Source organism: Hemitrygon akajei, chromosome 13 (genome assembly GCF_048418815.1).
Source record: "Hemitrygon akajei chromosome 13, sHemAka1.3, whole genome shotgun sequence".
Lineage (NCBI taxonomy): Eukaryota > Metazoa > Chordata > Chondrichthyes > Myliobatiformes > Dasyatidae > Hemitrygon > Hemitrygon akajei.
This window is the reverse complement of record NC_133136.1, coordinates 63,688,274-63,716,168: the sequence shown is the minus strand read 5'-3', so window position 1 is coordinate 63,716,168 and position 27,895 is coordinate 63,688,274. Positions and strand designations below refer to the sequence as shown.

Below are 27,895 nucleotides of genomic sequence, written 5' to 3'. Positions count from 1 at the left end.
GTAATCTCTGACTTAACCCTGACCTAATCGTGGGACAATTTACAATGACCAATTAACGTAAAAATTAGTATGTCTTCGGACTGTAGGAGGAAACCAGAAAACCTGGAAACCCAAGCGGTCACAGGGAGAACATACAATCTCATTATAGGCAGCTGCGGGAATTGAAACAGGTTTGATAGAACTGTAAAGCATTGTGCTAACCACTACCTACTGTGCCGCCCGATGAATAAATAATATTGCGAACATGAGTTATAGAGACCTTGAAAGTAAGTCCAATAGTTGTGGTATCAGTTCAGGGTTGGAGTGAGTGAAGTTATCCACTCTGGTTCAGGATAGCTGAAGGCTAATAACTGTTCCTGCACCCTGAGGCGTGGGACCTAAGAGTACCTCCTTCCCAATTAAGCCAATCAATGCTGTGGTACAATTGCTGAATGGGGAATTCAGTTTATTTCTACTGACAAACAGATTGTTGATCAGCAACTTGCCATGGAGAGGTATTCTCCCTCCTCCTCCAAGCAGTCAATGACAAGGTTCCATATAGATTCCATATCAGCCCTGCTAGCAGCAGATAGTTTTTTGTCATCTAGTAGATGCCCTCAAATATAAAATGGCACAACAGGGGGCTATAAAATTACTATGACCAAGACATTCTGCAGAATTCTCCATTTCACAGTACACAACCACTGGACTTTAATGGGTTGGAATTTGTTTAATTCTGGCATATCTTAGACATGTGGCGTCCAGAAATCCAGGCGTGTGCAGCCAATGACAAGCCTGCAGTCATCACAAGGCTGCATACAGTAGAACTCTGATCATTCACTATTAACTAGGACCCATTGGTTTGACATCTGACTCAATGGGACTGCATTTCACTCACCTGGTTCCTGTGTTTCAGCTTTGGTCATTGAGGCCCTGATACCCACACTCTCTTTATACTAACCTGGATTTGTTCTCTGCACTGCCTTGAAACTTAATCTAGGTGTCAACTTTCCAGGGTCTCATTTGACCTTTTAACCTTGCCAAGTTTGTGACATTGTGTCATGATAACATCCTTTCCCTCACAATGTCAGCAAACAAGAGTTGGTCGTTGACTTCAAGAAGGAGAGGTTCTGTCTACTTCAACAGTGTTGACGTTGATAGGGTTGATAGCTTCAACTTCCTCGGTGTGAACATCATAAACGGCCTGTTCTGGTCTAACCACATTAATGTCAAGGCCAAGAAATCTCACCAACACCTCTACTTCTTCAGAAGGATGAAGAAATTTGGCATGGCCCCACCAACCCTCACCAATCATAAATATGAGAGATTCTGCAGAATCCCTTACCAATTTCTATCAATGCACCATGGGAAGTATTCTATCTAGATGCATTATGGTTTAGTATCGCAACAGCTCTACATGTGACCATAAACACAGGTCAGAACAGGACAGAAACCCCATCCAACAGGCAGAAGATACAAAAGCAAGAAAGCTTATACCACCAGGCTCAAGGACAGCTTCTATGTAGCTGTTATTAGATTCTGAAATGGACCACTTGTATGATAAGATAGACTTTTGATCTCACAATCTACCTCATTATGATCTTGCACATTATTGTTTACCTGTACTGCACTTTCTCTGTAGCTTTAACACTGTATTCTGCAATAGTTACTCATTTTACCTGCTCTACCTCAATGTGTAATGACTTTACCTGTATGAACAGTATGGAAAACAAGCTTTCAACTGAATTTTGGTACATGTGGTAATGATACACGAATAAACAATAGTAAAGTTCACCTGAAAAATAATTATTTCACTGCGTAACATCAAAAAATTGTGAACATCTGGTAGCATGGAAAATCTGCTACTCCAGACCGCCAATGTCGTGAGCCGTCTGGATTAATGCAGTTTTACTGTATTTCTATTTCCTGCTGCAGTCTGACAAGCAAGAATCTTCCTCTTTGGGGAAAAGAGTGTTTGAGGAACTGATATGTAGCACAAAGCTCATGGTATGCTAAGTTTCAGAGGCTTTCCTCCTGTGTGCTTCCTGTGACTAGCTTTTAAACAAATAAAGCAAGCAAGACTGACAACAACCATGCATTTTTTCCAAGGCACAAACATACAAGAGTGGTCCAAACATAGATGACAAGAGAAATTAAAGCAAATATCTAAAAAATAATTGCTCGAAAAAAAGCAAAACAAAACCCTGCAGGTTGTGAATGGTTTATAATTCAGCAAGGTATTTCAAAGTTCGAAGTGCAACTTCCATTTATTATCAATGTATACATTATACATTCTTGAGCTTTGCTTCCTTACAGGCAGTCACAAAAGAAAGAAACCTCAAAAGGACCCATTAAAAAAGGGAATTCAAAGAACTGAATAAGAAATGGAAAATAGTACAGGAGAATAAGCTAGAGAGATGTTCTTAAAAGGAGAAGTGGAACTTAATATAGGTCCCTAGTAGATAAAAATGTAGGATAGATTTTATGGGAAATAAGGAAATGGAAGAGGAATTAACACATGTTCTACGCCTGTCTTTAAATAAGCCAAAAATATCCCAGAAATACTGGAGAACAAAGGGTTCAAAGCAAATGAGGAAGTTACAAAAATTAGTATTATCTAAAAAAAGACTACCATAAAAATGAATGAGCCTGAAAACAGATAAATCCCCAAGACCTAATTAAATCTAGTAGAATGAATGAAGAGCAAGCAAGAACGTTGGACATTTGGATTTATAACGAATAAACTCTTCGCGGGCTTCCAGCTGGGTGCAGATATTGCTTATAACCGACATTTCGATGACAAATTCTGCCATCTACTTCAGGGAAGATACCTGGGCATGTCTAGTCCGGTTGTATTTATACCCCCGTAGTTTGTCCTTCCTGATTGGTTAGTCCTCATCCAATGAAGTTTAAACTCTCCCACCTTGTTTACAATTTGGCTAAGGGGACCAAATATAGTATTTTCAAATTTACTGATGACATGAACGTGAAAATCTGAATAATGACACATTCAACGGTATACAGACAAAGTGAGTGAGCAACAAAATAACAGGTGAAGTACAATGTGGAAAATACAAGGTAGTCTACTGACTGAAAAACCAGAAGTGTTGTGAGAAAAGGAGAGAGACTGGTAAATGTTAATACACAAAGTGTCCAGAAAGCTAACAAAGATGTCAATGGTAATCAGGATGTTTGGGGGCCTTTACAAGAGTAAAACAGTCTTACTGCAATATATAGGCCTTAGGCGGTGGTTACATGTCTGAAGGGGGCATTAGGGAAATAGAAGGCATTGGGGGTGGGGGCATTGGGGGGGCGTTCAAGTTTCTTGGAGGGGTGGACAGTAAGCAGCACCCTAACTTGAGGGACAAGACCTGACCGACCATTAGTAGAGCAGGCACTTCCAAAAAATAAGGATAAGGCACTGGAACTCAGGAAGAACCATAGCTCTGCAGACAGTGAGCACCCGATGTCACAACACATCTAAAACTCAGCAATCTCATCCAACCTTGCCAACCAAATAGACATTGAGTGCCCAACAGTTCCCTTTGATTTGCGGCACAAAGTTTAACAGTTGCTAAGTCATATACACCCTCTTAACTTTTTCTACAGACCTATGGAGAAAAGGTCGCGCAATGATACAGCGCTGACCGGCACCAAATGGTGAAATAGCGTCAATCAGTGAACCTGCCAACCCCGAGGATTCATCTTGAGGCGTTCAAAGTGACTATGGCTTCCGATGTCTGATCAAGAACCAACTTCAGCCATTGAGAGACCTTATGCGATTCATCATTAGTATAAAGGTAGCTTGCCAAACACCAGCTCTATCCTGACTAACATTCAGATTTCAATCTGAATCCTTGTCAACATAATTTTCACTGTTGTGATCATCTTCATCTTTGCCTTGTCATCCTTTTGCACGTGACTACCATCTTTGCATCCTTGTCAATTCACTACCATCATCACCATACAATAGGTATTCCCAGTTTGTACTAATTTTTTATTTTAATTTATACCCATTAATTGGATAAATTCATATGGCATGTTCTCTGAGTTTGAAGGCAATGAAGCCTTCAATTCTAATCCTGCTAAGAAACAGAAACTACAGAAAGAGTGTTAATACAATGTTACATACCTGGAGTGTGGTTTTATTCCATTCCTGTCAGATCAGCAATGCCCCATATATCTTATTTGTAATTCTATACTGTCTAATGAAACCATGTAAGCATCAAGATTGCAGGAACACTTCCATAAAAGACACCCTGAAAAGGCTCCTTATGGTATTACTCATTTCCAGAAGATGAAAGAAGCATTTGAGAAGCATTGCACACTCAAGTCATTTGCCAATAAAGCTAAAATTGACCTTGATAGTGGTCCCATTACTTCTTATAACATTTCCAAAATGACAGCAAAGTGTGGAAAATCACATACAATTCATGAAAGATTAATAATCCCTGCTGTGTCAGAAGTGCTCACAGTGCGTAAGTACTGTGTAAGCTAGGTTTGAAGACAAATAAGCATTTAAAGCTGAATCACTTTTCTCATGTTTGCATATGGTAGACATGTTTTTACACTATGGGTGTGCCAGAAAGTATATTGTGCCTAAGAGGTATGTTGGCAATTATGAAAGTGCTTTGGGGGATGTTGGCAAGTATGAAAGTGCTTTAGGGGGGTATTGAACTATAAAGGCTGGGAACCACTGCCTTAGCGTATACCCAGAGTATTGAGTACAACTTTAGTCTTCTTGTGTTAGAAAGGATGTATTTGCTGTAGAGAGAAGCTGGTATAGAATTCCCAGATACTCTAGTTCTCCAGGGAAGTTCTAGCCTATTTATGGGATATTATGTTGACCAGGTCTCTTTTCTCTAGAGATTGGAAGGAAATGAGATAATTTCATTTCAAAATACAAAAATCATAGAGGGCTTCACAAGATAGACGAAGATAGAATGCTTTTCTTAGCTAAGGAGGCTCAATCTGAATTAAAGTGTCAGAGAGGCAGGTCATTTAAAACTGAAAGAAGGAGAAATTGCTTTACTCAGGAATGCTCTGATGTGAGGGCCATATCATTCTCAAGCTCGAAACCAGTCCTCTGATTCCAGAAAAGGCACTCTATTTTAGATGAGGTTATGGTTTACGGATGTGAAGAAGTTAGAAATCAGGCCAGAATCTAGACCATCAAGCACCAGCAATCTGGGTGTGAGATGAAGGACATTCATAATTGGATGTCGGCCAGCCAACCAGGGAGGATGAGGGCAAGCCGTCAGTTGCTTCCAAGATCTGAGTTCATGTGCCAGGAGGTACAAGAGCCAGTATGCGAATTGGCAAGAGCAAAGTTCAAGGCCTAGTCTTCGGGTTCCTGTCATCAGCATTCCCAGAGTTTGAGGCCTAGAGTTCAGGATTCTCACCCATTGTCACCCTTGGAATTGACATCAAAGATTGAAACCCATAGGGCAATCAGAAGTCCAGAAGTCAAGGTCCAATAACCTTGAGTTACAAATAGCTGTGAGTCCGCTGAGGAAGTTGAAGGCCCAATGTCTGTGAATCAGCAGGCCCACCAGAAGCTGAAGTCCACTGGGGTTAGAGATTGTGCTTGTGCGTGGGAGGGCGAGTTAGTAGGAGAGAGGAAAATGGGACTTGCTGTGCTGCTGTTGCTTCGATACTTGTTGGGGTCTGATTTATTGTGTTCCGTGTTGTTCTGCGGGAAATTGGTGAGCTTCTGATTCAATCCCAGTGTAATATCTTTTGCTGACATTGCTTGCAGTGCATTCTTTAGACTCTGAACAAATGTGGGCATCTATGTTGGGGCTGGAATGTATGGCAATATTTGTGGGCTGCCCCCAGCACATCCTTGGGTGTGTTGGTTGTTAATGCAAACGGCACATTTCACTGTATGTTTTGGTGTGCATGTGATGAATAAATCTGAATCTGAAGCTCGAACACAGCAAGAGATTTCCAGAAAAACATAAACAAAGATATTGGTAAAGCTTCTTAAAAATAATGTAGTGTCTTTGCTGACTGTGCCTACTTGAAATGATGACAAAGCATATGGGATAGCACTGTGAACCACAAGTCTCTACATCTGAGTATAAGGAAGCCCAGCAAATTAAACAAAGCAGCAGAAGATGTCCACAGCCTCCCAAACTACCCACAGCTGACTCATTGGTGGGACGCTCATCGACTTGGTCAGACTCCCAAGAGCTTGCAAAACCTTACTGGAAGCAAGTCCAAGGGACTGTCTAGAAACAGGATGCTAATCTGGCTAAAAGTGCTCCATTATATAAAACAATGATTGACTATTTGCATTCCAAAATTGGGCTTTCAATCAGTGCAAATGCAAACCCTTTATTACTCTGCATATGTGAGTGTACACAGCAACAAGCAGGAACATACAGAGGGACCAAGGCATTGTTCTTTTAAACAACTCTCAGTAGATCGTGCATTATCGAAATGTGGTGAAGAAACAAGAGACTACAGGTGCTGGGAGTAACACACAAAGCACTGGAGGAACTCAGGCAGTATCTAGGCAGAAGGGTGCAATGCAGATGCTGTCTGGCCTACTGAGTCCCTCCAGTACTTTGTGTGTTGTTCCAAATGGAATGATAAACAAAATCACACATACCTTGAATACACAAACTCAAAGTGGAGTGAAAAGATCCAATTTTCGTATGAATACTGTATAACAGAGAGCTCTCAGGGCTGTTTTTAATTCCAGGTCACTGATCTCAGCTTGTCATTGCACGTACCATTAGCTTAGTTCCTCAACATGTGATATTTAGAAATTTATGGAATGAGTATGGGGGGAAGTGAGAGTAGGCACATAGCAAAAAACATTATGCTTAAAAACTACTTCCTTCATTAAAACTGTTTCCTTCTCTAAGGGTGTGTTTAACATTCATCTCATGAGTGAAGTGTAATCACTTTTTATTGCTCCTTGTCTTGATTCAGCCTAGTTTGCAGAGAAACAATTTAAGCCTAAAGAAGTGAATAAACATCGTTTTAGCTCCGCACAATGAAAAATGCCACCAAGGATGAATGCCCTATCTAATATCGACAAAATAAAACAAGAAAATTATCCATTAGAAAGTTCATCTCCTCACATCCTAGTAGTCTCATAATAACAATAATGACATTTAACGTAACAGTGAATTCATTTAATAAAAACAGTAAGACATGCTGCAGGTTCAGGCTGCATCTGTGGGGACAGGAACAGAGTTAACATTTAGGCCAAAGATCCCTCTTCAGATCTGGGGTGGAGAGAAAAGAAGTTCCTTGGGCTATGGGGGGGAAGGGTGAGATGACTCCATGGAGATAAACTGTAAAAAAAGGTCATCAGGTCTATGACTGAATGGCAGCAGCTGGGAGTGAGGACATAGCTAAAGGAATGACCTGCCTAGCAGGTCAAACAGGGTCTTCCACAGAAAAACAGAGTGAAAAAAAACAAGCTGAGCCAATGACTGATGCAAACAAAGAAATAAAGTTACTTGAAGTTGCAGAATTCTGTATTGAATCCTGAAATCTACAAGATGCTTAGGTGGAAGGTGAGGTACTCTTCTTCAAGTCCCCATTGAACTTCAATGTAACACTGCAGGAAACTAAAGGTGAATCGGCCAGACTGTGAATGGAGCAGAGAATTAAAATAGTAAGCAAACAAGAAATCAGGGTTGACTCTACAGGCTGAACATGGGTGCTTCACAGAGCAATTACCTAATCTGTACTTGGCTTCTGCAGGGTAGTGGAGCCCATGCTGTGAACACTGGAAGAGGTGTGAGTGAACCGTGGTTTCAGCTGGAAAGACTGTTTGCGATCCAGAATGGTGGGAAGGTAGGATGTGGAAGGATGGATGTTGCTTTGCTTTTCTTTGCAAAGGAAAGTGTTGTAAAGAAGAGTAGTGGGTGGGAATGGAAGAGTGGACCAGGGAATCACAAAGAGAATAGACCCTGTGAAATGCTGAAAGGGGAGAAGAGGGAAGATGCGTCTGGAAGTGGAATCTCTTTGAAGGTGGCAGAAATTACTGAGAATAAATTTTATCGGGTTATCCTTATCAATTAGCTGTTTCTCAGATCTAGTAATACACAAGAAAAAATGATTCAAAGGAACTTTGAGGAGCATGAATGCAACTTCAACAGTCAGGACAGGCTGGAGATGTAGTAGGGAAATTTAATATTAACAAAATATGAAGCCTGACTCTGATTCTCTTTGAACATGATATTGTGAGCTGGCACATACTGCCAAATCTCTTCAAACTCCTAATAAACCATTGTCGCTGTCTTAACTACATCGACATGTTGGGACCAGGTTAGATCCTCAGAGATTGTGACACCCAGGAACTTGAAGCTGTTCACTCTCTTCACTTCTGATCCCTCTATGAGGACTGGTGTGTGTTCCTTCATCTTACCCTTCCTGAAGTCCACAATCAGCTCTTTTGTCTTACAGGCATTGAGTGCCAGGTTGTTGCTGCGGCATCATTCTACTAGTTGGCATATCTCACTCCTGTATGCCCTCTCGTCACCATCTGAGAATCTACCAACAATGGTTGTAACGTCAGCAAATTTATAAATGGTATTTGAGCTATGCCTAGCCACACAGTCATGTGTATACAGCGAGTAGAGCAGTGGGCTAAGCATACAACCCTGAGGTGTGCCAGTGTTGTCAGCGAGGAGGAGATCTTATCACCGATCCACACAGACTGTGATCTTCTGGTTAGGAAGTCAGGATCCAATTGCAGCGGGAGGTACAGAGGCCCAGGTTCTGCAACTTCTCAACCAAAATGCTTGAGGTGCCAAATCTCCTTTGACATATTCATTCAAGCAAAAAAGGATAATGGGCCATATTCTTAATATCCACTAAACACGGGTCCTTTACCAACGTATCGTGGCCGTGCGACATTGAACTTTGACAATAAAAGTGCAGGAAAATGTGAACCACTTCCATACATTGGGTTCGTATCTCAACAATCTCATATCTCATACTGATGATGAAATCCTTCCAAGCACAGCCTTTGCTTGGCTGATGACAAGAGTATTAAGATCAAAACTTTAAACTATCATAAAATTTATGGTCTACTGATAGAATGTCTCCTGGTCTTCTATATGCTTTGGAAACATGGACTATCCACAGGAGTCACCTATACCAGAATTCACCTATCCCAAATCCACTAAATGAATCACTGTTCAATTTCAGGCTGACATCTCCAGTATTCAGGCTCAGTCAGTTCCAATGGGCAGGTTGCATCACTCACACATCTAAACCAAGGCTCTCAAAACAAACTACATGGAGCTCTATCATTAGAAGAAATTACCAAATGGACAGAGAACATTCTCAAGTACATTCAGAATTTCCCCTTGACAAACTGCAATGACCAATTGATTGCACATAATAAAGAAGGAACATTTGGCTTGTCACATAGTTAATCAAATATTTAATATTTAATATTAAATGTTAATAGTTAATATTAAACAAGTTAATATTTTGGGTGCCATCAGAAATCCAGTTCGCCTCCCAGACTACCCAAGCACCAATTTCTGGTTTTGACTACCAGCTGCCCCCTTGCAATCATCAATATCTTCCTTCCCCAAACATGCTACGCAGTCTTTCTTACATATAACATCTAGATATTTGCCAGCCCCTGACTCTAGCCTGCCTCACTGAGCCCTGATCTTAGTCATGCCCCTTTCCCCCAAGTCTATCGGTTTTCCCTAGACTCAGTCTCTAGCCTTCTCCCCAATCTTTTCAACCCACTCCTTGCCCAGTCCGTACAATAATGGGCATCTGTTTTCTCAGTTCGATGCTGGCTTCCTATTGTTTGTGTTCCCACCTAATGCAGTTAATTATTTTATGAGTAACTTAACTATAAAACAATAGACTGTTTGCCATAAGCCCTAGCTCCAATTAATAGAGTGTTCTCAGTAAGTACATTTATTTTTCCATAAACATCCTTTTAACATAAAACCATATCCATCTGTTCTAATGTTCTCAACATGGTGAACCAGCCTATCATGATCTCATGCATTTAAACAACATTCACACCATAGCTCAACTATGATTTTTCTTTAAAAAAAACACATAATTAAGACCATTATGTAAATTGGTCAAATGGCTGTGGTTCGTAACTCCAAAGATGATTGCTGACATATTGTCCCTCCTGGATAAGTAGGTGCTTGACCACCAGGAACATTTATGAAGCCTTGACAACTTTGACAAGCTCTTACCCCACCCTCAACCTAGCAACCTGCAACAAACTGCCAATATGTTCACTTGACCCTATACTCATGAGAACCATAAGACTTTGAGGAACATTGACAGGTTGGATCCTGAGAGTATCTAGAACTGGGCAACGCAGGCTTCTAATAAGAGGATGCTCATTTAAGACAGACATAAGAAGGCAATTTTTCACTCAGACTATCATGAATCTCAACTAAATTGCTGTGGAGGCAGAGCAAAGTAGAACTGACAGATATTCGAAGACTGTGGTATGGGCTGAGTGTGAGAAAATAGTTGAACATTAGAAAGTAATCATAGAGTCATGAGCTATACAGCATGGAAACAAGACCTTGGGTCTAACTCATCCATGCCACCTAAGTTGTATAGCTGAGCTAGTTCCATTTGCCTGCATTTGGCCATATCCCTCTAAACCTTTCTTGTCCATGAACCTGTCCAAATGTCTTTGAACCATTGTAATTTTATCCACCTCTATGGCTTCCTCTGGCAGCTGATTCCATAATCCACTTACTGCATAAAAACAGGTTGTTCCTCAGGTGCTTTTTAAAACATATCCAATTGTACCCAAAGATTGTTCCCTGGGTGCCAATCATCGTTAGGGGAATCGAGTTGGAGAGTGTCAGTAGTCACTAACATCTCAGAGGATCTGACATAGGACCAATACACGCAGTGTCATCACAAAGAAAGCACAACAGTGCTTCTACTTTCTTAGTAGTTTATGCAGATTCAGCACATCACCAAAAACTCATATAGCTGCACAGTGGAGAGTATCCTAACTGGTTGCGTAACAGCCTGGTAAGGAATGAGCAATTTCCAGGAATGAAAAAAGCCACAGAAAGTGGTGGATACAGGCCAGTCCATCACAAACAAAGCCCATCCCACACTGAGTACATTTAATACAAGTGCTGCAACAAAACCCAGCTTCCATCATCAAAGGCCCCCACTATCCAGGCCATGTCCTCTTCTCACTACGACCGCTGGGTAGCGGGAACTGATGTCTCAGGCCCACACCCTATTTTCAGGAGTTATTACCCTGCAACCATTGGGCTTCTGAACCTACAGAGATAACTTCATTCACCACTATTCTAAACTAATTCTATGACCTATAGACTCACTTTCAAGGACTCTTTACAGATCATGTTTTCAGTTTTATTTTTATTTGAACAATTTGTCTTCTTTCATACATTGGATGCTTGTCAGTCTTTATATATAGTGCTTTTTTGTAAAGTTCTATTGTATTTCTTTTTTCTTGTAAATGCCTGCAAGAAAATGACTCTTGAGGTAGTATATAGTAACATATTTTGGTAATAAATTTACTTTGAACTTTTACAGAATGGCCTCCTTCCCCATAATATCCTTTTATTAATAGCATCACTAATCTGCCAAAGTCAAGAAACTATCTATGAAGTTATCAACTTCATGTAAGCCAGTTGACAAGTTGTAAGAAATGGATGCAGAGGAAAGAGTGGGGGAAAAAATCAGAGGGCTAATGTGCAATCAATGATCTCCAGCCTAAGAACTGGAAACCCACACCTAGGATATCTTTTCAAATTCCTGTTTCATTTCTTCTTTTCATTTCACTTCTTGCCTTTCCCCGTGGGACACTCCCAAGAGAAACTTCTTGCCAGATTACTGTAAATGTCATGATGCTATTGGCCACTGATTCCTATTCAAAGAATCTCAACAATGACTCATGAATTATTTAGTCTTACCACATCTGGGTCATATCAAGGTCTCTATTCAAAGCAACAGACCTCTCCATGTCAGTTTAGTGATATAGATTTACACCAATAATAAAGGGTGCACTTTTTGCAGATCGTGGGCCAGAAATCACGCAAGCCAGAAATGTACCCTCTCTATTGACAGCTAATTTTGGTGATAAATTGCCTTTGTTTTGGATTTCTTGAATGAAGGATCCATACTATCTTGATTAAATCAACAGATCAGAGATATACTGTGCCAGCCTTTGGAGACTGGGTCTTGTGTATTTCATCTCTGCTAACTATTTTCCTTCTTGACAGCTGGTAAACATGAAGCAGGTTGAAGTGAATTTGAGCAAGCTTCACCAACACAAGCAGGTGGAGACTTTACTGGGTAATAATGTCAATGATGTTACAACAATATTATCTCTTGCTGGAGCCCATTGCAAAGACAGATCAAAAGTCACAGTTAGTGTGTTCAAAGAATTCTAATTTGTCATTGTAAGCTAAGCAAGGGAGAATCTCAGTTTAAAAGTGCTCATCATATTACAACTGAAATTAGCTGAATAATTTGAAAGTGTTGATGGAAAAGGTATGTATGCATTTGTCACACATTGCTAACTTTAGCTGAATAATAGTAATCAGAAAAAAACAACTCAGAGAAACTACTTAACTGGGAAAATATCAAACTCTAACACGATGCATCACAGTAGAATATGTAAAACAACATCCAGTACTATCTGAGGGAGGCATTCGAGCAATATATGCTAGGGATGTGTTACAAAAAGATAATTACAAACTGAAATGCAGACCATTATATAAGAAACTTGTTTTTTAAAATTGCATTCAAAGAACTATGCAAATTACTGATCTTCAGTAACCCAACATATACTGAACAATTCCTTAAAAGTGCAGAAGGACTACACTTCTAAATCATTTTAAAGTAGCCCATAATGAACTTCTGTTGTGTTAATTTTAAAACTGTATCCTATCCCCTACTTTTCATTAGTTTAAATGTGTTGAGTGAAAAATCCATTATTATGGATGCAAATAGTTGTGCAACATCATTGGCATGTGAACAAAACCATGAACTTTCTATAAAATTTGGTGATGCAGTTTTATTCAAGACAAAAAATCAATGTTAGCTAAGTTATAGAGTACTGGGGGAGATCTCCTGGTACTATTCTAGGAAGAATTTGGAATATCTCACCATATCTTGAACACCTTATTTCACTTGCACAGCAGCACCAATCTTTTTTGTAGTAAAATATTACTTGCATACTTACCTCATTACAATCTGCAGGGGAGGAGGTAATAACACTGTATATAATCCACCTGATGTACCTGCATAAAAACATGTACTGAAGATGTGGAAAGTGCTAAATACAAGGAGGTTCTTCTTTTTTAATACAGGCAGGTTAAGACTAAAGTAACTCTTCAATGTTTAACACTAGCTTCATTTGTGTGCAGGTAAGTTGAGAAAAAATAAATAAATCGAACTGAACCTGAAATATATTTTCAGCAAAAGAGTACACTAATTCACATAGAGAAATGTTATGTTTTGGAACTCCAAAACGTAAGACTAATTGAAAGGAGTCCATAATGTGTAAGCTAAGCAAGGAAAAGCTTCACTTTTACATGGTACACACATATGATGTGGAGGCATGATGACATATGCCATTCATGTATCATATATATATATATATAAACCATAACTAATTATTTAATTGAACAAGAATTCTTGATCAAACAATATATTTACAATATTACTCAAATATTACTGATATATTAGATACATTAGATATTTTAGATTATATTAGATACTCCTTCCTGCTTAGCTATAGACTCTAACTCAATAGAGAATGCATCTCATCTCAACTACAGTATATATAGTAATACATAAACTATATATACAGTATACTATATAATACAACTACTATATAGACATCCACAGCATAGTAAATTTTAAATTGTCCCATTGAGAGTTAAAGATTTAATTCTGGTGGAAGATTTCTTAATTTTGTGGGATAACATCTTTCCTGCTAAGGGTGGCCATTCTGCTTGGCAGATGAGACTTGTGGTTGTGAAAGCACTCTCAGGTTTGGGGGCCTCCTCTGTGGTGATTGTAGGAGTAGGGTTCTCGGAGTCTCAGAACACTGAGACTGCAGGAAGTAGTTCTGACAGCTCTAGACTCCTTTTATTGGCTTTGCACTAGATCTGCTTGGATCCTTGCTTCTTTCTTAGTCCTGGCTTCTTTCTCTCTTTGTCCCACACTTGATCCCTTTCTTTACCCTTGCTATTTTCATGGTCCCTATCATAGTCTCACTCACAGACCTGATCCTGATCACATTCTGTTCCCAGCCTTTTTCTTTCTCACATTCCTTCTCTCTTCCATGCTTTTCTCTTTCTCATTTATGTTCTTTCTATCTCTTCTCTCCTCTTCAACTTGTCTTTCTTTTTCTCTCCTTCCTTTTCTTCTTATAGTTTCTTGTGAATATCTCTGAATTTGTTAATTTCTCAAGAAATTGGATCCCTTTTATCCTACCACTTATATCATCCTCCTCCTTCTATTCCTTTTTCTTCTTTCTACGAGGTACATCTTGATCATGAGAAGGGCCATTTAGTTCACTAGAGTATTCACAATATCATCTGATGAATCCTCTGTTTTCATATCTCTATTGACTCCTTTCTTTTTTGGTCTGGTGTATGTGAGCCCTGCCACAATGGTAACACAATTTGTTTGGCCAGGCCAATTTCAGTTTAGATGTTGCAATTTTTGTTCACACTAACTTTCATTCCCGACTGCAACACAATTGCATCTCTGTCTGAGGTTTCTTTTGAAACAGCTACTCAGCTGATCTTTTAAGTTGTGCTTCAGTTGGCAGCTGTTTTTGAATGTTTTCTTATAAGATTCCACAACTAAATGATCTCTCAGTGCATCATTAAAGTCCATTACCAAACTGACAATACTCTGACAATCTCTTCAATTCAGCCACTTACGCTGAAATGGACTCCCCTTCCTTCTGATTCTGCTTATGAAATCTAAATCATTCTGGAATTAACAATGATTATGGTTCTAAATGTTTCTGCATTACTTTCATGATATCAGCAAAACTCATTCTGGCTGGTTTGGTTGGAGCAGTCTAAGCAAACTTTATGGCTTTAAATCCAATGCAAAATTAATATTTATTTCTCATTGGCTATTTCATTTGCTTTAAAATACTGCTTAGTACATTCAATTTACAAAATCCAGTTATCTCTTGTGCAATCAACTGCACCTATCTTCTCAATGTAGCTAGCCATTTCTGCTTTTTTAATTTATGATTATTATCACCTAGTACTCTCTGTGTATGAACCCATGAATTTGACTGTTTCCTGCCTTTTATTAAACTCAACCGTCTTCTCTTCTCCGAGAAGCATGTGTTGTGCTATTCTCTTTCATGCAACAGTTTCTCACTGCAATTTTAACTCAAACATTTTGCTGCACTTCAACAGGTAGGTCATCTTGCATTTGTTTAAAACTTCCTCATCATCACTGTTATGCTTTGTAAGTCCAAAACATAAAACACAGGAAGTCTCTCACTTCACTTTTACTTTAAGTGAGGCACGCACATATGATGCAGCGGCGCAATTATGTATGCCAGTCAGGAGTGTCATACATATAACCATAATGAATTATTTAAATGAACAAGAATACTCAATCAATCAATATACTTACAATATTACTCAAACATTATTGATATATTAAATACACAAGGACAATGCACAGTCTCTCAGTGAATGATAAAATGCGACATGCAACAATTGATCTCCACAATCTTTTTGTATCAAATGATTATTTGCACAAATTATCAGCTTATTAGCATGATAACCATTTTGCACTGCATCCAGTGGGCAGTTTTTATTCTGTTCAATTGTGTTCTTGAAAAAATTGCCCATGTTTTATGTTTAATTTGTGTTTATCATGTGAATATTGTGTATCTGATGTAATGTGTCTGTGATGTTGGTGGAGCTAAGTATTTTTATTGCACCTGTACGTGCATGTACTTGTGCATAGGACAATAAACTCAGCTTTGACTGTGTCATGTTAAATCACATATAAACATGACTTTTGAAAGCATCCACAGGGAGAGCATCTGACACATTCTCAGGTCATACATGATTCCTTCCAAAATTGTCCAGTTTATCCAAAGTGAGCTCCAATTTGAGCTTTGAAGTCAAGACAGCAGTCAGGCAAGGCTGTTTGATGTCAGTGACATTATTTAACCTGTGATTGACTCCATTTAGAGGCAAACAATGAAAGATAAGCAGATGGGCGTTAGGTAGACTCTATTCTCTATTTTAGATGACTGTAAATGATCTCGTATTACAGTCACATACATACCAGCACATGTCCGATGTCCTTTGGTGGACAGGTTGGACTCAGAGTCAGCTAGATAAAGACTGAAACCATGACCCTCATGTAGAGTGTTGTCCTCCAGCATCGACTTACCCAGCACCGGGCAGATTCACCTACATGGAAAACTTCATTTGACATCCAGTCCAGACTCAGCAAAGTGGGAAACGTCTTCAGGTCAATGAGCAACATATGGGGCTCAACCACTTACAGCATCCACACCAAGGTGAGGCTGTACCAGAGCTGTGTTGTGTCCACACTCTTGTATGGGTCAGAATGCTGGTACATGATAGAGAGCGACCTTGCCACGATGTTGTCATTCCACACCATGAGCATCCGGAAGATCCTCCATAGTTTCTGGCCAAGAAAGATCTCCAAGCACACCCTACTCCTTCAGTGTCATCAAGAGGCCATGGCAACAATGATCATGAGGAAACAATGGAGTTGGATTGGTCACATAATGAGAAGAGAGCCCATCATTAAGGCAGCACTTCATTGGACCCCTGAGGGCAGAGAAAATGTGGGAGACCAAAGACAGCCTGGCACTGCACTGTAGTGGCAGAAATTAGGACCCTGAACCAAACCTGGAGCACATAGAGGAGATGTACAAAGACAGAGAGAGATGGAGGACTTTCATTGCTGCCCTCAATACCAGCAGGGTAACAGGCAGTAAGCAAATAACTAAACTTCAGTCTTAGTGAATGTGATGCCAGGTTTCTATATTCATTAAGAATTTTTTCATTAAAAGAACAAAATAACTTATGAGATTGACTTCAATATTATAATAATAATAATATTAAAACAGCTTCTCTATTATATTGAGAAATTGGGGTTTATTAATAAACAAAATGAGCATCTAGGACAATGCAGAATGTGGCTGATCAACGATCAGTAACTTTAGACACAATTGTGTTTTAATATGACCTAATATATGTTGGGATAAATGTGGACAAACTAGATTGCCTTTATGTACTTACTGTCTTTTACATGAGCAAAAAAGATCAAGGATGATCTGAATATCCAAAATTTTGCCAAAACAATATTATGAAATGATATTATTTGTCATTACCTCACTTGTTGTTATTGGGTAGAAATTCCAAAGCCTCCACAGTTGGCTGTGAAATCTTTTGCAATGTTTTGAAATTAAGAAACATTATAATTTTCACATTAACCCACAAGGGACAAGGCAAAAGATTCCTGATCACATTTTTAAAAGTTATGCTACTGACTACGTTCAAAACCGCTGCTTAGCAATTGACTTTTTAAATTTATAACTGATGAAAATAACATTATTGATCTATAATGTTGCATCTGATTGAGCCTACTGCTGCTTGTTGTGTGTCTAAAAGAAATGAAGGATCATAGATCAGTGAAAATGCTAATTACGGAGTCACATTACATGGAACAACTTGGACTTACAATATCCTTAATTAATAAAATCCTTCCTCAAGGTGTGGATCTACCTCAGGGCCTCTGAAGGATATGCCCATCTGTATTCAGTGTTCCATGCTGCTCCCCAACAAATGATACAGCAATAAGAGGCTGACAAGTGTTTATGTGAGATGGGTATTTGATTTGTTTTCTGTATAAACTTTCAAAATTAGTGTGCATTCCTCAGAAACGTACCCATTTGAAGTAGTTTTGTGCCCAATTTCAGTTCCAGTCCCAGTCTCGCCCACCAGAAAAGTGGACTGGGCATTTTTGTTCTTGATTTACCTGAATATAGGTTTCATTTCCATGTTGTTTTCTCAGAATGTAATAATTATTTAATGACAGAAAGTGGATCAAAGGTTGCAGCTTACAAATTTGGCAGTAATTAACAATACAATGAAAACAAATAATACTGAAAGTAGTGACCTATGTGTGAATTAGTTATATAACACTGCACCCCACCCCCTCAAACCCCAGTTAGATATTATCTTTTCTATTGACACCTGTTGTCACCACTTCCTCAGAGTGCTATCTAAATGCCAATAAAAACCACTGAAAGTGATCACAAGGAAATCTGCAGATGCTGGAAATTCAAGCAACGCACACAAAATGCTGGTGGAACACAGCAGGCCAGGCAGCATCTATAGGGAGAAGCACTGTCAACGTTTCGGGCCGAGACCCTTTGTCAGGACTAACCGAAAGGAAAGATAGTAAGAAATTTGAAAGTAGGAGGGTGAGGGGGAAATGCAAAACGTTACGAAAAGACTGGAGGGGGTGGGGTGAAGCTGAGAGCCAGAAAGGTGATTGGCAAAAGGGATACAGAGCTGGAGAAGGGAAAGGATCATGGGACAGGAGGCCTAGGGAGAAAGAAAGGGGGAGGGGAGCACCAGAGGGAGATGGAGAACAGGCAGGGTGATGGGCAGAGAGAAAGAAAAAAAGAGGAGGGGAGAAAAAAAACTAAATATATCAGGGATGGGGTAAGAAGGGGAGGAGGGGCATTAAGGGAAGTTAGAGAAGTCAATGTTCATGCCATCAGGTTGGAGGCTACCCAGCTGGTGTTGTTCCTCCAACCTGAGTGTGGCTTCATCTTGACAGTAGAGGAAGCCATGAATAGACATATCAGAATGGGAACGGGACGTGGAATTAAAATGTGTGGCCACTGGGAGATCCACTGAAAGTGATAATGGCTTTTTAAATTAGTTAACCCTTTCTGCATTCCTCTGACTCAAAATGCTTAATATTTCATAAATAAGAATGCAATACTCAAAAACGTACAAGGTGATTAATTTCTGAAATTATGCCACGTTGTTCTCCTTTGTTTCTTTTGTTATCTTCATATAGATTTACACACACACACACACACACACACACACACACACACACACACACACACACACACACACACACACACACACACACACACACACACACACACACACACACACACACACACACACACACACACACACACACACAATCATGAAACCAGCCACAATTATTTTTGGAAGCCAGTTAGCCATTCAAATACCATATCTTTACTCACTGTCCAGGACACAGTGTTCTTTAACAAAATAGTTCACTTTGTAAATATTGAAGTAGCTTGTGACTTTTGTTGAGCATTAAAAACAAAGTATCAGAGCTAATGAGAAGGCATGCACATCTGAACTTCTGATTTATCCTTACTATAATTCCGTATTCTTTTGACCACTTGCTTTTTTTTTAGAATTGTTGTGAACAGATCACAGATTAGATATGTTATAACGGACAGCAAAATTGCCTGCACCATTAAAAACAATATATCAAATCTACTCCTTTGAACAAAGTATATCTGTTGATGAAGAAATATCAAGTGTCTCCAGGGGTGCCATGGTAGCAGAGTGGTTAGTGTGAAACTTGTACAGCTCAGGGCGTCGGAGCTCAGAGTTCAATTCCAGTGCAATCTGTAAGGAGTCCTCCCTGTGCAATGCATGGGTTTCCCCCAGGTGTTCCGGCTTCCGCCCACAGTCCAAAGTCATACCCGCTAGGTTGTGTGATACTAATCAATAATGAACTGAAATATTCTGTGGAAAATGAAACTAATCAATTTGTAAACCATTATTTGGAATGTTCATTCGCCACCCATCAAGTTTCTCCTTCCCTTGTAACATTCCAGTGAAATTGTTCCTTCTGGGACACATTGGTTTACAGTACTTCTCCATCTCCACCAATATTCACTCCTGTTGATGGCATTAGGCAGGTTAATGGTTTGGCACAGGCTAGATGGGCCAAAGGGCCTGTTTCTAAGCTGTAGTGTTCTATCACTCTAACAGAGTTGCGAGAATGCAACCTTATACTTCTATCTCATCCCTTGTAACTATTCAGGATTCCAAATACTCTTCTCAAATGAAACAGCAATTTACTTGTTTTTTTTAAAAATATACTGGATTCATTAATGATAATCATCCAGACAGGGTGGATGTCTGGTGAAGTAGTTCAGTTTAGGATAACCTTTCCCTACCCCGTCACTTTTATTTTACATCTCACTCTCACTCTGACCTCTCTGTCTTTAGCCTCTAACACAATGCTAATGAGCTGAAGATAATCTGTTGGAACAGCATTCCAACTGGCCACGTTATTGCCTTTCAGACAATTGATTTCAATGATTTCAGAAACTGAAATATGTGAGTTTGAGCCTTTTTTGCTTTTATTTCAGATTTTCAGTATCTTCTTTTGCCAGATTCAGACAATGATTGCGCTTCTTCTACTTATCTCTCCTTTAGTTATATTTCTTTACTTTTCTCAATTGCCACCCTCTATCTTTTGTATTCTCAGTCCATTTAAATCATCATCCGTCCTCTCTATCACAGACTTTCCCTTTTGCTCTCTCCTACCCTTATCACCTTTTCCAACTGTTCACAGTTCTGTTGAAAAAGCATTTACCTGAAATGAAATGAATGCTTTATCCTCTCTCCATTAAAAGCCCCTAACCTGCTAAGAGCTTGCAGAAATTGCCATTTGTACTTCAGTTTTCCATTCCTAATTACCTCTTGTACAGTAGGTTTTTGAGATCTTAGCTGGCTGAAGACTGTCACTAACCTTTTCTTCAGGGAAATAGCAGAGAAACCAGCTTCTTTTTTCTAGACAATTCCTTGGAAATGGGAATGACTTGGCTCATTTCCAATGTTATGGGTTCCTTGGTGACCGATAAGGCCAATATGGGAGCCACAGACTCTTTCACAGATGATGCAGGATGCATCAGGCAGGTCAGGCATATGGTACAAATGAGCTAATACACATCTGTTGTTTTTCTCAGTCCTTATGCATACTTCCAATGCATTGAGAGGAGATTATAAATATCATTCTGAATGCTCCATTTGCAATAGGTCAGAAATTTCAAGGATGTTGGAGAGAAAGTATCAGCAATAATGAGGCAGTTGTGAAATGTTTTACTACGTCCGTCATGTTGCAATTGGATAAAGGATTGCACAACTGTTTTAAATATTTACTGAATGAAGTGTAGAAATAAATGTCACAATCATGCATCTTCCCATTTCTTTTTCCATTATTAATCTAACATGGCTTTCTTCTAGACTTGCTTAGTAGTATTTAGGTGACAAATCTGAAGTGTTCATAGCTTCAGATTACTTTGTTTATAAGAGTCTAAAAAAAGACATGCCAATTTTTAAATTCAGCCTTTTCTCAGAAATTACTTAAAGTCATTGCCAACACAATAGGCTATGGTAAATCTGTTCTGACCATAATGGCGACACAGTAGTGCAGTGTTTAGTGTAAAACAATGCCAGTGACTGTCAGTAAGGATCTTGCATGTTCTTTCTGTGACTGCATGGGTTTCCAAAGAGATTTGGGTTAGTAGGTTAATTGGTTACATGGGTGTAATTGCGCAGCACAGGCTGTGCTGAATCTCTAAACAAAATAAATAAATTTCTGCTGTTACGAATGTGCCACAACTCTGAGGGGCCGAAGGGTACAAAGTAGCCCCCTCCTTTTCGAGAATCGCAAGATCGCTATTAATTCGGGTCTGGGACCCAGGAAATGAGAGAGAGATGTCCAGAATACACAGGTTTGGAATGTGTCCTGGCCCCAGAAAGGTGGAACCATTGATAACAGCCATTGTCTCTTGGAGACGGAATTGTGTATTGAGTACTGTACTATTCAGTGAAGCCCCTCAGGGAATGACCAGAGTGGGCTGGTTGAGGGATTGCATCATCCCAACCTGATTGACATCTGAGACCCCGTGAGTAAGGATAAAAGAGGGTCTGGGGAACAATTCCTTTAGACGCACCAGGAGAAACGTATGAGACCGGTGGGGGCTTGCCCATCCTTGCCCAGATGACAAGTCTTCCACGGAATGGCCTCGCTAAAGGACGAATACGGATCAAGATCGGATAAAGGAAAGCTGGCAAGTTTCTAAAAATCTGTCTCTCTCGCCAACCAAAAAGCTGCAGCCTGAATGAACTGAGTGACTTTTATATTTCCATCGGACAATACATTATCTCCTAGACAACGATAGAGCTATTTCTTATTGATTATTATTATACCCGCACTTTTAGATCTAGTATTGACAACGTATAGTATCTGTATGTTGGCATTGATATTATTTTTGTGTATTTTTACCAATAAATACTGTTAAAAATAGTACCATCAGACTTCAACGGACCTCTCTATCTTTGCTGGTAAGTGACCCAGTTACGGGGTTCGTAACACTGCAAACGGAAAAACTCACCTTATCGACAGTATTCGTTAATCCTACACCATACCTGGTGTCTGAGCACCCAGGTGGGGCACTGCAATTATCACTAGTGCTATTTTTATTGTTAATTACCCTCATTTCATCCCAGTCAAAGCAAGGCTTTACATTTCAGCTTCATGGTTAGAAGCATTACCAGTTTATATTCTGTTGTTTTATTTGCTTGCCAGTATATGGAGGTACATTCTCATCCACTTAACAAAATGGACTCATGAAGAAATAAAGCCACTCCAGTGAGTTCATGGACCATGTCCAGGAGTAATTTTTTTCTTATGATTGCAACATTTTACATTTCATATTGAAAATTCTTAGCATTCAACGTGGATGATATTCAATATTCAATAATCATTTTTATATTTATTTGTTTCAAGCTCCAGTTTCACAGTTTGAAATCATCCCAAACCTTTGACTGTTAGATACTTGGGAACAGATCTCATCATCATCCCACCATTCTGTGGTGGAATTTAAAATTCAAAGTCTAGAAACTTGTCATTTTCTTAATGTGCTAAGTAGGTGCTGCATGTGATTGATGCCCAAAGGATTTTCCTGTGAAAATTGTGAAATTGATTACAAACACAACAAAAGTATTGCAATAGCAAACACGAGGAAATCTGCAGATGCTGGAAATTCAAACAACAACACACACAAAATGCTGGTGGGACACAGCAGGCCAGGCAGCATCTATAGGGAGAAGCGCTGTCGACGTCTCGGCCTGAAACGTCAACAGCGCTTCTCCCTAAAAATATTGCAATGGCAGTTTGCACACCAAATCATGCAGTTTCCATTGTATGTGGACCTCACAACTGCTGCACCATCACCTTACTGATCATCAAGAAATGCATCGGATATTGATCAACATTTCTTATAACAGCCACAAATTAATTGTGTAAAAGGCTACAATGATGGACAAAGAATATGAAGCACATGGTGATCGTCTGTCTCGATACTCAATTGAGTTAGATGCATTAGTGGTTTAATGTCAAGGAATAATATGGGTGATGAAGAGATGTATAATCACCAAGTTGCAGCTCAGTTGTACAAAAAGGTAACAAAAGTGCTGTAAGTTCTGCTGATGAAGTCTCCTTTATTCTATTCATTGAAAACTGACACCGCCAGATGCGGTATGCAAGGCATCAGTACAACACACCCTTTCATTGATGCTTTGTTATAAATTCCTCAGTGATGTGCTTCAAATTGTTCTGTGCAATGTTCAGCAAAAGTCAGAGGTAGCACTCAAAAGCACCAATTTATACCAGTCAGGGTAGATGTGTATGCTGGTCAACTGCAACGTCATTAGGTGTATGACTGCCTACTGATGGAATATCAACCATTCTTAGATAAATCATACACAGAAGGGTCAATGTAATTTTATGAAAGAGAAACTATATTTGACAGATTGAATTAAAACTGTCACTGGCATCGTAAGAGTATTATACTAACTGCTACGCTACCATGCTACCCTAGATTGCTCCCCCCCCACTAAAATGCCTATTCCCCCCTCTACTTATTTCCCTGTTGTACTGTAATTTTTAAAAATTCTGTCTCAGACACCCATTAAATTCTCCTGCTAGTAACTTGTATTCAGGGGTTACTTACAGTAGCCAATTAACCGACCAGCGTCAATATGGGATGTGTGAGGAAAGTGGTTAAAAACACGAGGTCACAGAAGAACATGTGAACTCTACAAAGCAACACACAAGGTCAAGACGAAACCTAGGTCACTAGGTGACCGCCCACACTGTGCCACCCACTAATGTAGAACCAGGGGCATTGTTTCAAAACAGAGATGAGGGAATATTTTTTCTCTCAAGATTCTTTAGAATTCTCTATTTGTGTGAGGTGGAAATTATTGTATAAATTCAAGGCAGAGGATAATAACAATTTGAATTACAAACAAGTCAAGGGGCAAGGAGAATAGATCAGTTAAGTGGTGTTGAGATCAAGACGGGATAAGCCATTATCTTAAAGGAGCAGTGGAACATGGTCAAGAGACTGAAGATCGACTACCCTTGTTTTTTATGTGCTCAGATCATGTCTCAGTGGTCATAATATCACTCAAAAACAATCACCAAAATAGACACTACTCTGGGTGAAATTTCTTCCATGTATGATTTGCATTTTAAAATCATGTTGCACATTAATCCAGCTTTCATCCTACTTTATATTGTCCTCTGTCCAGTATCATATCATCAGTAACATCATGCAATTAATTGATCAAAGCATTTGCCATTCAGCCTTTGGACTCCCAATTCAATTATACACCATTTCCACTCCCTCTCACAATAGGTCTCTAAACTGAAATGTTACCGTAATTCTGTCTCTTTCCAAAAATGCTGTCTGACCTGCATTTCCAACACTTTCAATGATTTTCAATCCCAGTCCCCTAGCTATTTTCCTGCAATCCATTCTCTTGCACAAACCTATTATCTCACCCTTGAACGAATTGCATTATGTATTAGATCATGAGACCATGAGACATAGGAGCAGATTTGGCCAATTGAGACTGCTCCACCATTCATTCATGGCTGATTTATTATCCCTCTCAACCCCATTTTCCTGCCTTCTCTCCGAAATCTTTGACATCCTTACTAATCAAGAACCTATTAACCTCCACTTTAAATATACCCAATGACTTGCTGTCAGCACTCAGTGGAAATGAATTCCACAGATTCACCATCCAATGGCTAAAGAAATTACTTGTATTCTGAGGGTGTGCCCTCTGGTCCTTGTCTCCTCGATTATAGGAAACATCCTCTCCATGTCTGCTCTATCTAGCCCTTTCAATATAAGTAATGTTTCAATAAAATCCCTTATCATTCTTCTAAATTCCAGTGCGTGCAGGCTCAGAGGCGTCAAACGCTTCTTGTACACTAATCCTTTCATCCCTGGGATTATTCTCATAAACCTCCTCTGCACCCTCTCCAATGCCAGAACATTAGCAACACGGTAACGTAATGGTTAGTACACACTTAATGGTGCCAGCGATCTGGGTTCATTTCACGCCACAGTCCGTAAGGAGTTTGTACGTTCTGTCCGTGACAGAGTGTGTTTCCTCTGGGTGCTCCGGTTTCCTCCCATAGTCCAGAGATATACCAGTTAGTCAATTAATTTCTCATTGTAAATCGTCCAGTGATTGGGCCAGGTTTAAATTGGGGGTTGCTGGGGGGAGTAAGTTGAAGGGCTGTTCCATGCTGTATCTCCATAAATGAAATTCCTTCCTAGATATGGGCCCACAACTGCTAACCATATTCCAAGTGCGGTCTGACCAATGTCTGATAAGGCCTCTGTGCTACTTCTGGAGTCTTCGCTTTATTCCAGGTAAAAACAATAAGATAATAATTAAAAACACTGTTCTCATGAGAAGTTTACTATCTATTAACTATGCTATAATGATAAACGTGTCATCAATACCCATCAATTACCAACCTTCATTTTTGATTTATTTGGACAATACAAAAAGCGGAAAATCTTCTGCAATGTTATGATTCACTTGACACCTTCATTAAGTACTTGATAATAGTGACTGTTATATAAAAAGGAAAATCACTTGTGACAAACAAGATGAATTCACAACTTTCTGTTTGCTATGGAGTACAAACTGATTACGAAATGATGTTCGACTCCGACACTCCAGTATTTACACGTATTTCATCACTCTCCAAACGAAAACCAAATTTAGTTCTAACTGAAAAAAAATCTCTCGATGTGATCAATATTAGTTCTAAACTTAACAAAGCTGTTTAATTCTCGAGTTTGGTACTGGAACTATTTTAACATAAGAAGGTTTAAAATAAGGTTTAAGATCTGTATCTGCGACCGAACTCACCGGTGGTAGATACCCGCCGCTGCCTCGATGAGTGTTTCTCCACAGACAGATCACCAATTTGTCACCAATTTACATCTCTATCATGTAAAAGAACTAAACCGAAAACCTATCCCGGGAAGGAGGAAGTGATTCGGAATCTCAGTGAATCAGGAAGCGCCAGTGATATTATTAACGCGGCCTTGAAATGAATTAACTTTAGCGTTGTTTTAAAGTTCTAATCACTATTCCTATTTGTGTAAAAACTGTTCACCCTACCTCTACCCTAAGAAACTCCAGATAAGTTTTGAATTTGGATATTAAAGCGGGTCGTTCGAGCAACTAAACGAATGTGAATTATTAAGTGAGTGTAAGGAAAATCACTGAGAACAAGGCACATTGCAGTAGTTTTTTTAATTTTAGATTTAAAACGCACTGTTAGGCACGGGCTCCAGAAACATGCAGGATAAAATACTGTACTTCTCTGAAAGTGCGGCTGTTTTGAATTTGAATAACCTTGGATTTGTCAAGAACGTCACACGCCAAAAACAAAGGTAACACTTAAAGATTGCAATTTATAAACAAAGTCTCGGCAGCTGAGAAGAGAAGCCGATCACTTTAAACAGCTCTGACAAGATGAAACAGGCCCCGGCCGCTTGGACATCTCCAACAACGACGCAGCACAGTCTTATCAGGAAATAAATTGCTCGCATATTCTCGGGTTGCTAAGCACAACAGTCCCGCCCACACGATCTGAGAGTTTCGATTCTGGCTGTCATCCTATACGTGCGCATTTTTTAAACTGGAAGGACAAGGTTCTGTGGTTTAAAATGCATTCTGCATTGGTGCCTTCATTGAAAAGGCAAGATTATAGGATCCTTATAAAAAACTGACTATCATCGCTGTAATTCAATGTTTTACGGAAATAGCCATGGGCGAAGTTATAAACTGCAATTCTCTATTACAGGCGACCCCCGCTTTACAGTGTGTGTTCTTAAAAACACCCATGTGTATCGGGATATTCTACAACGCGACCCCCATTGTGGTAGGTTGTAGATTGTCTGTGATTAGGCTAGGATTACAATTAGGCCGGAAGGCCCTATTCCGTGCTGTATGTCAATAAAATTTTTAAAAGTCTTACATTTGGGCGCGTTCCTACGAGATGTTTATCTTTTACATTGACCTTTTACATTAAAGTGATCCGCTGCCATTGCGTAACAGCTAAGGTCAACTTTAAACTCGGAGACCAGACTCGTGCATGGAATTTGTCAATTTTTATTTATTATTTTAATTATCGGTCCGCCGGTACTACAATTATAAAGAAATTCGGTTCACAGTCGGTGTGCTGTCATCACAGGCGAGTTCCTCGTTCGCCGCGCCCTCTTCAGTCCGTGGACGTGTGTGTGTGAACGGACACGTCGGCGCCGCGCAGCACAGGCTCTCTGGGACGCGCGGGGCTCGTGCATGAGGGCCGGGGCGCTGGCATCAAGGAAAGGCAGAGGATTCGAGGATCGGGGTTCATGGGAGAAAGGTAGTAACAAGGAGTTCAAGGGGTAATAGGTTAACACACGGTGACCTAGAGCCAGTGTAATAAAACCCGATGCCGGAAATCTTGAGCTACACAC

At 39.6% G+C, this 27,895-nt stretch overlaps 1 protein-coding gene across 2 annotated transcripts in view; it reads right to left on the bottom strand.

Moving 5' to 3' along the window:
* rbm47 (RNA binding motif protein 47) overlaps window positions 1-26,366 on the bottom strand; it is a 183,067-nt gene extending 156,701 nt beyond the window's left edge. The window contains exon 1 of one of the 2 annotated variants that reach the window (XM_073064795.1): window positions 26,295-26,366. The gene's annotated coding sequence lies outside the window, so the exon portion shown is untranslated. Of the gene's footprint in view, window positions 1-6,595; window positions 6,696-26,294 lie in introns of those variants that run through there. The other variant, XM_073064793.1, reaches the window with a different exon arrangement.
* Window positions 26,367-27,895: the final 1,529 nt, after the last annotated feature.